This window comes from Schistocerca nitens, chromosome 1 (genome assembly GCF_023898315.1).
Source record: "Schistocerca nitens isolate TAMUIC-IGC-003100 chromosome 1, iqSchNite1.1, whole genome shotgun sequence".
NCBI classification, from domain to species: Eukaryota; Metazoa; Arthropoda; class Insecta; order Orthoptera; family Acrididae; genus Schistocerca; species Schistocerca nitens.
In genome coordinates, this window is record NC_064614.1 from 463,911,214 (window position 1) to 463,924,155 (window position 12,942).

Sequence of the window (12,942 nt, forward strand, 5' to 3'; positions counted from 1 at the left end):
TCCTGAAGGAAAGCCTGGGCATGCGAAAAATTGCATCACGATGGGTTCCGCATGACTTGACGGAAATACAGAAATGGATGCTTTACGACGCTTCCCACATGCACTTGGAGCGCTATGAGCGCGAAGGAGAGGCGTTCTTACGCCATATCGTAACACTGGATGAGACATGGGCCACACCGTACGAGCCAAAACTGAAACGCCAATCCAACGAATGGCATCATTATAGGTCGTCGCGAAAGTCGAAAGTGCGTCAGAGCCCCAGTATGGTGAAGCATGCTGGTGATTCTCGTGTACGACTGTGATGATGTTATCGTAGCGCATTAGTTCCTTCACGGCAGACCGTCAATTTACAGTATTACTGTTCGTTTTTGGAGCATCACCTGCGACGAGCTCTGTGAAAGAAGCGGCGACACTCTCTGTGCAACCCACCCATCATTTTGTACGACAATGCGCGGGCGCAAACAGCGCAAGCTGTGGCTGCTCTGTTCGATCGATGGGGTTGGGAAGTACTGCACCATCCACCATACACCCCAGACTTAAGTCCTTGTGACTTTGATTTGATTCCGAAGATGAAGGAACCATTTGGTGGCATTCGCTTCAGAATTGTTGCAGAGATTCGACAGGCAGTAGACCGCTCCATGCGCACCATCAACAGAACAGGCTCTGTTAACGGTATACTACGCCTTCCACATCGCTGTCAACGGGTTCTACACAACGCTGTTGACTACATTGAAGGTCAGTAACAGATGCAAACATGTAATTCTTTTGTATCGGTTGTGAATAAATAGTTGCCACTATTTAAGTTCCAACCCTGGTATAAAACAATGTAATGATAATTAAATGGACACCCTAGCTGCAAACAGGCGTTGATGTACTTCATTGGGGACATGTTGAAAATGTGTGCCCCGACCGGGACTCGAACCCGGGATCTCCTGCTTAAATGGCAGACGCTCTATCCATCTGAGCCACCGCGGCACAGAGGAGAGTGCGTCTGCAGGGACTTAACCCTTGCACGCTCCCCGTGAGATCCACATTCCCTACATGTCCACCCCACTACATTCGTAGTGCGCCTAATAGATGTTTGCCCATCATACTTATTACTCGTGGCAGATTAATCTGCCAAGTCCCGTACGAGTTCGGGCATAGCGTGTGCGTTCGCACAAGAAGGTCAATGGCCGGGAAGCCATATTTTTAACTATATATGACGGTAGTATCTGTTCCCGAAAGGACAGGGATACGTCCCTGCAGACGCACTATCCTCTGTGCCCGCGGTGGCTCAGATGCATAGAGCGTCTGCCATGTAAGCAGGAGATCCCGGGTGGGTGTACACATTTTCAACATGTCGCCAATGAAGTACATCAACGCCTGTTTGCAGCTAGGGTGTCCATTTAATTATCATTTCATTTCTAGCAAAGCTGCATGGTCATCCACGGTAACTGTTCTTTCGGGAACAGATACTACCGTCATATATAGATAAAACAATGTTTCTGGAAAGGTAACCATTTCTTTGTCTGGGCATCACATCTACAGATAACCGTTACATTCAGATAATTCGTTAGTGGTGCATCGTTTTCTTGTTTTAGAGTTTATAATAATGATAATAATAATGTAATAATAATAATAATAATCAATATTACCATTATCAATATTACTGTCTGAGTTGGATTGAATTACTGGTACTGGTACGGATTTCTCGTAGGTTAAATGACAGAAAATGGATTCAGTCATCTCCATGACGTGAACTGAGGAGCAAATCGAATGAGAAATAACCGATGACCTCGCAGTTTGGTCTCTCCCCAACCCTCTTTTAAACCAACCAACCAACCAACCAACCGTAGTACGTAATTACGGTCTTCACTTGTAATAATTCGACAGAGTATTACGAGTCAATATTGACACTAGCGTTTGACGAGTGCTAAATTACTCCATTCCTGTGCAGAAGTGCTATCGAATCCCACTAAAAAGAAGGCCCACTGAATATGAACTTTGTTACAAACTGCTGCAACAGCCGTGTAGTTAATGTGAAAAAGTTTCGGACATACTTCAGCTAAAATCGTAATGTGTGTGCCAGTAGTTGGTACAAGCGGTATAGTAAATGCGTTTAACCCTTGTTTTGCGTGAAAAAAGAAAGTGCAGAAAGTGGTGTAATTGCCGATATGTCTTTACTACAAAAACAATAAGAGAATCAAAAGTACCTTTTTAAAGCTTACGCCACAGAAAGTTCCGAAATGTAGCAAAACACAGTTTTAAAATTACGTTCAGTCATGAAAACATGAAAGAAAGAGAACAGAGAATTATTATGACAAGGATCCAAAATAACAGATAGCTGAAAACGCGAGATAAAAGTGAAGCAGAACAAAAGGACCACTATGTAGATAGTGTACAGATAAGATTTCGGAGACAGCTGTGTTGGCAATTGCACAAAGTGTTCTAAGGAAATACATGAAAGTCAGACGCACTATGTATGGAAATCATACATTTGACTACCGATATAGCAGGAAACACGGAAAAAGTAGCTCTGCGATAAAACATTTTTAACTCAAGAATTGTTCCAGTAAAAGGTACATACACATCGTAAGATTAGGAATCATTTGGATTTTGAAGGATTACGAATTGATACATGAGGTGGATCGTACAGATTACGTGAATTCACTAGCTTGCAGTTGCCATTGTGCTGTATGAATAGCACAGAACTATGCGAGTTCACTAACTGGGAAATTTGACTTTGGGTTGGAAGGAATTAATCCTTTAGCTTACAAGTGGACAGGAATCGGAATAAAACATTTCGTTTCAGGACTGGGTACTGTTACGCCACAGCTGAAAGTCTCTTATGAGACACATGTCTCTAATTGGCAACCGTTGGATAATTTACTTGGAAGTGACCTTAAAGTCGCACTTCGCGTTGCCTGCTGTCCCTCGTCACTAAATTTAGTAGCATTCTTCAGTTATTCTCCTGTGATCTAAGGAGGATAGATACCGGGGAGAAGAGATGAGGAAAAGTGGTTTGCGCACCATAGTGTTATGCAGAGGTCAAAATTCTTATCGAGAAATCTTTTAGGGAATCAACTTATGGCCAAAGCTGACAATATAATGACCATCATGGAATACGCAGGGCATTTCGTTGGTAACGTCCTTTTTCATCGAGACTATGTTGCGAAATAAAAGAAGAGCCCATCGGGAAAGTCTCAGTAAGTAAGGCGCAGCAGGCAGTGGCGTAAAACACACAGACGGCTTAGCGGCTGTGCTGTTATCTCTGCCATGCCCGCGGTATGCGCCTGCTGCCAGCGCTTAGGAGTGAATTGTGTGTTGCTAGGTCGCGGGACGGCGGGCGCCTCGACCTTGTGCTGGAATGCAGAAAGATTCTCAAGTGCAGTATACTGGTGTCTGCTCGTGCCGTGTGTAGAACGGAGCACATTTCTCTAGAAAGTGTCTTCGCGTCTGGTTTCTCCGGGGACTGAGAAGACAATCTTACTTCATACTTTCTACGTCGAGATGAACATCCACAGTGTCGCCATGTAGGCCTTCCCTGAGGAGCAAGCGCATGGTGAACATCGAAGAGGGTGGAAAACAGTGTTAAGAGTACCAAAAAGATGACAAACATTTCATACACACTCGTTTCAGACAACGGTTTTTAAATATTTGCACTTTACTGAAAATTAAAAGTCCTTCCAAAAGATAATTTTTTTCGGTTGCGGCCTAGATCCGATTTTATAACAGAATACAGTCTTCCCTGTGCTGCACTGGATGGTCCACTTTAACGTACAATGTATTCTGTACCTATCAGAACCCTTCCATGCAGCCGAAGATAACATTGCTTTCAATTACTAACCCCGCTTCTCCATCCGTAATCAAACTCCTTAGAACACTAACGGACCATATACACCGAGGTGAAAAAAGTCATAGGATAGGGATGTGCACATATGCAGATGGTTCAAAAATGGTTCAAATGGCTCTGAGCACTATGAGACTTAACATCTGTGGTCATCAGTCCCCTAGAACTTAGAACTACTTAAACCTAATCAACCTAAGGACATCACACACATCCATGTCCGAGGCAGGATTCGAACCTGCGACCGTAGTGGTCACGCGGTTCCAGACTGAAGCGCCTAGAACCACACGGCCACACCGGCCGGCTGTGAAATGGTGTCCGACGTGATTACGGCAGCAAGATGGAAATTAACACATTTTGAAAGAGGATTTGTAGTTGGAGCTAGACGCATGGGACATTCCATTTTGTCTATAGGAAATCCAAAATTCTGAGATCCACTGTGTTAGGAGTGTGCCGAGAATATAAAATTTCATTCATTAGCTCTCACCACGGACAATACAGTGGCCGACGGACTTCACTTAACGACCGAGAGCAGCAGCGTTTGCCTAGAGTTGTCGGTGCTAACAGTCAATTAGCGCTGCGTAAAATAAGAGTAGAGACAACAGAAATAGTGTGGGACGTACGACAGACGTATCCGTTAGAAGTGCAGGAAAATTTGGCGTAATGGGCTACGGCAGCAGACGACCGACGGTAGTACATTTGCTAGCAGCACGACATCGCCTAGAATGCGTCTCCTAGGCTCCTCACCATGTTGGTTGGACTCTAGAGGACTATAAACCCGTGGCCTGGTCAGATGAGTCCCAGTTTCAGTTCGTAGGAGCTGATGGTTGGGTTCGAGTGTGCTGCACACCCTACGTAGCCAAGGGCCAGGTTAGCATCAGGACAGTATGCAAGATGGTGGTGGCTCCATAATAGTGCGGGCTGCGTTTATGTGGAATGGACTTGGTCCTCTGGGACAAGTGAACCGATCATTGACTGTAAATGGTTATATTCGGCTACCTGGAGATCATGTGCAGCCATTCACGGACTTCGTGTTCTCAAACGACGATGGAATTGTTAAGGATGACAAAGCGCCATGTCTCCGGTTTGAAGAGCATCCTGGACAATTTGAGCGAATGATCTGGCTACCCAGATCACCCGACATGAATTCCATAGGAAATTTTTGAGACATAATTGATATCCTGCACCGGCAACTCTTTCGCAATTGTGGACGGCTACAGAGACAGAATGGCTCAATGTTTCTGCAAGGCACTTGCAATGGCTAGTGAAGTCCACACCACATCGAGTTGCTGCACTACGCAGGGCAAAAGGAGATGCAACACGATGAGGTATCCCATGATTTTTGTAGCTAAGTAAGCTTTTTAGTTGTAAATGATATTCAGAAAAATGAGTGAGTGGTATGTCTCACGTAGAACATAAAATAGATGGTTGATTGTACAACGAAATATGTGCCTATCGTAGTAAAGAAAATGTTCTTGTCTTATTCAGCAAATTGCACAGTCGTGTATTTGTCTAGAACTGATAGAAATGTCTCTCGAGATGTGAAGTGTTGGAGGTCAAGTTTGAGCTGGCGACTAGGTAAAACAGTAAGAGATGTGGTAACGGGAAGGATGAAATGTTATAGGTTACGGTCCTAGCAAGTTCAGTAGAGACTGAACTGAATCTCAAACTGGACGAGTAGCTTTAAGGATATTAACAGTGTCCTTTTCTATGGAACTATCACGGAATCTGGTCGGTTCAAATGGCTCTAAGCACTATGCGCCTTACCATCTGAGGTCATCAGTCCCCTAGACTTAGAAATACTTAAACCTAACTAACTTAAGGACATCACACACGTCCATGGCGGAGGCAGGATTCGAACCTTCGACCGCAGCAGCAGCAGCGTGGATCCGGGCTGAAATGCCTAGAACACACAGCCACAGCGGCCGGCACGGAATCTGGCTTAAGCGACTTAGGTGAACCACACAATACCTTAATCTGGTTGGGACAAAGGGGGGGGGGGTCTGACCACTGTTCCTAACAAAAGGGAGTTAAGTGTTTGACAACTATGCTGCCTCCTTTTATTTACTTTTATTTGATTGAAATTATTTATTATATGGAATTACGTCTGTATTGCGAGGATAAAATCCAAATCAGAATACCGCTCAACTCTAAAAATTCGAATCTTTATGTATAAAGCAGAAGCCCCACTTTTAACCAATCATTAACTTGCTAGCTGCTGCGGTAAGCGTATTCCGATGAGAAACTATGGGTGAAATTCCTCGTAAAAATAATTTTATCACATTCATCTATCTTTTATCCACTGGCTTTGACATTCTCTTTCCTCATCTGGGGTAAATCTGCCCTCATTTTGAATCACTGTACTGCCGTGGCGACCAAAGGTGTTCACTACACCAGGTAACTGTAACTGATTACTATTATTATTATTACAGTTGATGTGTGCCTTTGTCTTTTCTTTAACTGAGCTAAAACTGACAATGGGCCAGGGCTGTATTCTTCTTTTTCCAGTTATTCTGTAGCATTTCAGATTATGGCTTGTTCAAAGAGACGACAGTTTTTCTTTCATGTTTTTCGTCGTAATACAACAAGTTTTGAAACAGAGCTTCCACACACGTCAAGGTGAATGTCTTGTGCTTGGTAATGGCTGTAACTTAGGTGACATGTGCCAGTGTGTTTAGGTATATGAGAAGGTAAATGAAGAGAATGTACGTGCTCATGTGACATATTAGATATTCAAAAAGTGAGTGTATGATCTTTATAAGTATTCTCACATCCTGGGCAGTAAGAATTGGATTTGTTTACTTCTGTTGTGTATTTTATTATTATATGGGGCGATCAAAATGTTTCCTTTCGAAGGCCGTCCGGCCCAGAATCGAGGTGCCAACCAGGTAAAATCGTCTTAAGCGTTGATACAATCATCCTAGCGACGCATCCGGTTGAAGATAGCGGTTTGAAAATAAAAAACCGCTTGCTGCTGTGTCAAGAAGTTCGTAACTGCCTGCTGCACTTCTTCGCCTAACAGGAATCGTCGATCCTTGAAGGCGCGATAATCGAATCGATAGAGATCAGGACTATAATGTGGATGCTCGAGTGTCTCCCACTTGACTTGGCAAAACTACTGCATTACGACACTGCGATATGGGGAACTGCCCTATCATCAAGCAGCAACACCCTTTGGCACACCATTACACAACGGTGATTTTCCACAGACGTGCTGCCCCAAACGTATTCTTCGTTCACCCCTGGCTGTCTACTGGAGTTTGTTCTTTGGCTATCAAGAAAAGAATAGCAGCACGTTGGTCCTTTTTGGAGGCATTTCGCTATTTCATGGCTATAGTCCAAGTTTACACATTTACCGCATGCACGTTGGAAAGACACGAATGCCACACTAATCCCTTGTCTACATGTCGGTGATTATATATCCGCATAAGTGTCGCGGTATATTGTGTATATGCTGCAGCAACGGTCTCAAACGGAAACATTTTGATCAGCCTTTATATATATGCTACTAGAGACCCACCCTTGGTTTACACGGGTAGCATTATCTACGTCCGGGCGAGTAGTCTAACGTAGCAGTAGCAAATTATTTACCCAGACTCACCAATCAGTCCATGTATTAGTGGAAATATTTACAGTAATTCCTGAGATTTTCCCGAACATGCAGACAGAAATCGCGGCGTGGGACTTTAAATGATACATGTATAAAACGAGATAAATAGGTAGATGGAAGAACAAGAGCAAGATATGTTTCACAGTGGAACAGTTCATCAAGCAGGGTGGTGCAGTAGTTGTGGAAGTAGCAGGATCCACATCCATGAGTCGTTATCCTAAATTAAGTTCTTTTATTTTCTTATGGCAACAGTCACAGACGCGTTCCACAACGTAGTAACCGGTTTCGATCAGTCAGTGGTCATTATCCAACCATAAGCACATGCTATGGGCGGTGACGTTACGTTCCCGTTGCGTTGTCAACATATACTTATGTTGAAACTTCCTGACAGGTTAAAACTGTGTGCCGGGAAACAACCTTAACGACTGAGCTATCCGCTCCCACAGTCGTGCTTCCGCCAGCAACTCTTCTCCTATTTTCCATAGTGCTGAGAGGCTCTCCTGCGTACTTTGCTGGACTAGGACTAACGTAAAAAAGGATTCCTCGGAGATGTGCTGAGAATGCAAAGGATGCCTTTCGTCGCGGCATTTAGCATGTAATTTTGTAATAATATTTTGGATGTTGTAGATCTCATTTCGCTTTCGTGCTGTGTAAATCTGAAGAGGAATTCCGCCCTTTGCAAGAGACCGATTTTTAATTTTGCTATTATGCAAACATGTTTCAGCACTTTGTGTGCTATATTCAGCGGGATTTTGTTTATTTTGTTTCCGACAAGATATTGTTACATGTTAACCTCTTGTGTAGGTAATATGAATTTTTGACTCAAAAGAATTTATACTTGAAAAGGAGTGATTATTACCCTCGAATATTTTAGGTTAGCTTGAAGATGGTATACCGTTACGTCGTATGTCACTGAGTTGAGGCATTATATGCTGTTCACTTACGCTATGCTTAAAAATTTTGCTCTAGGATACTACATATTGGAAATAATGCTTGTATATATTTGTTCGCATACCCCAGATGATTGTACAACTAATGTATACTTGTTGCTTTATATCTATCATACGAGTACATTCTGCAGCTTATCTGCCAACAAAGAAACTATTTCTATTCTTCTGAGGTGTTAAAGTACTTATTTAATTTGCTGTTGTCATTTCTTGCATTTGGTATAATTTATCAACAAAGCACAAGATTTCTGCCGACATATGGTGTTCCTTTCTTTCGTTTAGCGCTTTTTTTGGGGTGTGAAACCTTACTTTTGTTATTGGTATTTCAGATGTTTAGCGCGTGTATGTGCGTGTGTGTGTGTGTGAGAGAGAGAGAGAGAGAGAGAGAGAGAGAGAGAGAGAGAGAGAGGGAGAGAGGGGGAGGGGGAGAGGGGGAGAGGGGGAGAGGGGGAGAGGGGGAGAGGGGGAGAGGGGGAGAGGGGGAGAGGGGGAGGGGGGGAGAGGGGGAGAGGGGGAGGGGGAGGGGGGAGGGGGGAGGGGAGAGAAAGATATATACGAGTATACCGAGTGATCAAAAAGTCAGTATAAATTTGAAACTGAATAAATCACGGAATAATGTAGATAGAGAGGTACAAATTGACACACATGCTCTGAATGACATGGGGTTTCATTAGAACCAAAAAAATACAAACGTTCAAAAAATGTCCTTCAGATGGCGCTTCATCTGATCAGAATAGCATGCCCAATGTGTCCACCATCATTTGTCAACAATAGCAGAAGTCGAGGAATAATGTTGTGAACAGCACTGTAAAGCATGTCCGGAGGTATGGTGAGGAATTGGGGTCCCTAGAGATGTCGGTCGATCACGATACACTTGCGACTTCAGGTAACCCCAAAGCCAATAATCGCACGGACTGAGGTCTGGAGACCTGGGAGACGAAGCATGACGAAAGTGGCGGCTGAGCACACGATCATCACCAAACGGCGCGCGCAAGAGATCTTTCACGCGTCCAGCAATATGGGCTGTTTTTTTTTTTTGTTCTAATAAAACCCCATGTCATTCCAAGCATGTGTGTCAATTTTTACCTCTCCATCTACGTTATGCCGTGCTTTATTAAGTTTTAAAATTTATATTGACTTTTTGATCACCCGGTATTTATGTAGAGTGAGTGATACGGAGAATGAGGAGGAGAATTTTACATAAAAAATGTATTCAGTCAGTCACAAAACTTGATTGAATTCAGGAATATATGACATATTGGTAGTTACACGTTGTTTTTCTAGAAAATTTAAGGTGAATGCCGGGTTGGTTCCTACAACCAGACAGTGGTCCTTTCACTCTTCTTTCCTCTCCTAGTTAACGCTCTATCTATAATGACGTCTCTGACGAACGAACGTTAAAAGTTAATCCATACTTTTCGAGCACCTGAAAATATTGAGATCAGGACGTTACCTGTTCTCTCCAGCGACGGTTGAATTTCCATATTCCGGCTATTAAACTCATTACCGCAGAACGTGTCGGCGTCGCTCGACACGTGCGTCGTCAGGCGGTAGGCAAGTGGTGGCCGCTTGCGGGATGCGGCGAGTGCAGTAACGTAACGCACGCGGCCCGCCCCCGGTTGCGCGAGGCGTTTTGCTCGTCGTCTAGCTCGGCGGGGACGTGACCTCATGTCGAGGACGCGGGGCCGCGCGCACGGCAGCGCCCGTCATCTCATCTCATCTCGCATGCGTAAACTCCATTCGCAGCCAGCCAGTGCTCTCGGTCCGTATATCTTCGGGTGCGGGCTCTGTGATGAAAGTTGTTTGAGAGACCCATAATTCTCATGCGGCAGTTTTTCATCGCGCGGGAGGAGATTTATGCAAAAAAGTTGCCCTGAATGGAATGTTTTCAAGGTACAGGGACAGTACACGGGAGGAGGGGGCACCGCTGCCTGCCGAGTTCCGGATTATTCATGGACGGCGGATGGCGGTCGACCAGTCCGTAATATCGTTACCGGGGGCCGAGTCAGTGGTGTACAAAATTTACGCCCGCTATTTTGAAATCGTTTAAGAGTGGCCTCGAAAATGCCCGGCGTAACACTTCGGTAGCGCAGTACTTTACTTCCACGTGTTCGAATAACTCTCTGCTCTAACATGTGAAACTTATAAATATTTACGATTCCTTCTTTTTGTCGTAATGTTACAACTGTTGCCTCGTAGTGGACGCAGCTTCAGGGAGTCAAGGTTTCCTGCATCCACCTCTCACAGTCTGTGAAATGCTTGTTACTTCAGAAAAGGTATCCGGACACTGACATTGTAAACGTACGTATCCTGTAATACTCGAAACTCCGTCCTAACTGGCCTCGTAAGGCCTGCAGGTAACGACCGACCGTCGTGTCCTCCTCAGCAGATAAGCGTCGCTGGATGCGGATACGGAGGGGAATGTGCTCAGCACACCGCTCTCCCGACCGTTGTCAGTTTTCGTAACGAGAGCCGCTACTTCGCTGTCAACTAGCTGTTCAATGGATCTCACAAGAGCTGAGGGCAACCCACTTACCAACAGCGCTTGACAGACCCGTACTGTGACCCTTCCAAATGCTAGCCACGCCTAACAGCGATTAACTTCGGTGATCTGTTGCGAACCGGTGTTACCACTTCGGCAAGTCCGTTGACACCTTCTTATACTGACACAGGTATATATGCAAGGAAGCTCAACAATGTCCAATACATTTTTGATAAATACACGAATGAATTATAATGTTGCAAATCACCTTTATGCAACTGATTATAAAATTATGGACTTAGACTCTACTAGAAAATGGATGTGTAATAGCGGAATCTGCAAGTAACGTGTAGATGTCTTGTTAAATTCATTCCCGTTCTGAGAAAGAATATTATAATATTTTACTCTGTCATTCTCCCTCCCTACCTCCCATCTACCCTCTTCATTTGTAACGTCTCTGGTCTCTAGAATCCATTCAGAAGTGTAATTGTTAGTTTAATAGATGTGTGGAAAACGAAAACAGGCAAGATTTTAAACAGCCTTGTAACCCGAGGCTGTGGTCAAAAATTACGTAACGTATCGAGTGCCACGTCAAATACTGATTTGTAGTATATTAATTTTACACTGACGAAACGTAGGTATACTGCACGGGCATTCATTTTTTTAAGCATGGAATGGTTGCTCTAATGGAGTAATTAAATAGCGCGTCTGGCTGAAGTCGCCGTCTGCGTGTAACAGTAATAGTCCACTTCTTATGTATCCTGATGTTAATAGAGAAGAACCAACTTATTCTAAATTTTTAACGTGCAATATTATTCATACTGATATATTATTGTGAAAGCTCGTTATATCAATTGTCAGAATTAAAACTCATCAAGTGTGGGAGAACTTTCTAACGTCAGAGTACAATAAAGTTGCATGTTGTCAGGGATCAAACATTAAAACCTGGGCTTATCATCTTTATATTGACAAGTCATTCGTAGTCACACCATCGGCTGGGAAAGATGAAGAAGATGCACTTGGTGAAATTTCGATGGTAAAAATTAGCTTTAACATTTTAGCATGTGAAAATCTTGCCAAATGAGTTCAGACGTGTATTTATCGCTATTTGTGACCTCATTTGTCGGCAGAAGCGTAGGTAACTGATGTTGTAACGACAATTTCCAAGGTTGTCCCATGAGTACCAACATGAATTCTTCACAATATTATTGTATTCGACACTTAAAATAAATGTATTCTCATCGAAAAGTATACAGTGCGATTGTTACTGAATTTCCAAGAGGAAACTATGTTGTTTGGTATAGAGGCAGGTGCAAATAGTAATCTTAGTCGAGCAATTTTTTTTTAAGTTCAATCTGTGCCCGATTATGTATGCTGCTTTTACTGAAATCTGATAATTTTCTTCACTACAGTGTGTCCTCGAATATTGTTGAAAAATAAGTCACTAAGAAAACTGATCAATAATTAATTAAACTACCTTAACACATTTTTAGAAATATTTATTTGATAAGAACAGCTTTTGGCAATTCTTTTCAAAACTGTCAACACCACATGAGTTTCTGTTTACAAAGATATTTATAATTATGCTATTTTCAATAAAGTATGTTCGTGCGTCTTGTATTTGTTTGAAATTTTGTTATTTGGCAGATTCCGTACGTAGCCTTTCTTCTTTATTCAGTCTACTTCTTATTCTACATTTAGAAAATATTTTTCAAACTTCCCATCTCAGATGGTTTTAACCCGATTTTCGTTATCACTTGCCGTTGCCTGTATCTTTTAATATGTTTTTAATACCTTGAAAGAACCTTTGCTGAATGCAAGAAATTTTTAACCTTGTTCCAGTCATTCAGTAAATATTTTACTCCCTTTCATTCAGCTTATTTTTTTACATTTTTCAATGAAATTCCTCAATATTCACTAAAATTACTTCTTACATTTTTAAATGAAGTTCCTGTATAATACCTCGTGGAAGGTGTTTACAAAGACTGACAGAAATGACTGTGCTAATTACGAAATACATCAAATTTTCGCATTACTTTCCTCACACATTGTCTTTCCTTATACATCTCATTCC

General features: G+C 42.9%; 1 non-coding gene across 1 annotated transcript; it reads right to left on the minus strand.

The window, feature by feature from the left end:
• Positions 1-901: 901 nt before the first annotated feature.
• On the minus strand, positions 902-975 carry Trnak-uuu (transfer RNA lysine (anticodon UUU)). The gene has a single exon. It is a non-coding gene; the product is annotated as a tRNA-Lys (tRNA).
• Between the last annotated feature and the right edge of the window lie 11,967 nt (positions 976-12,942).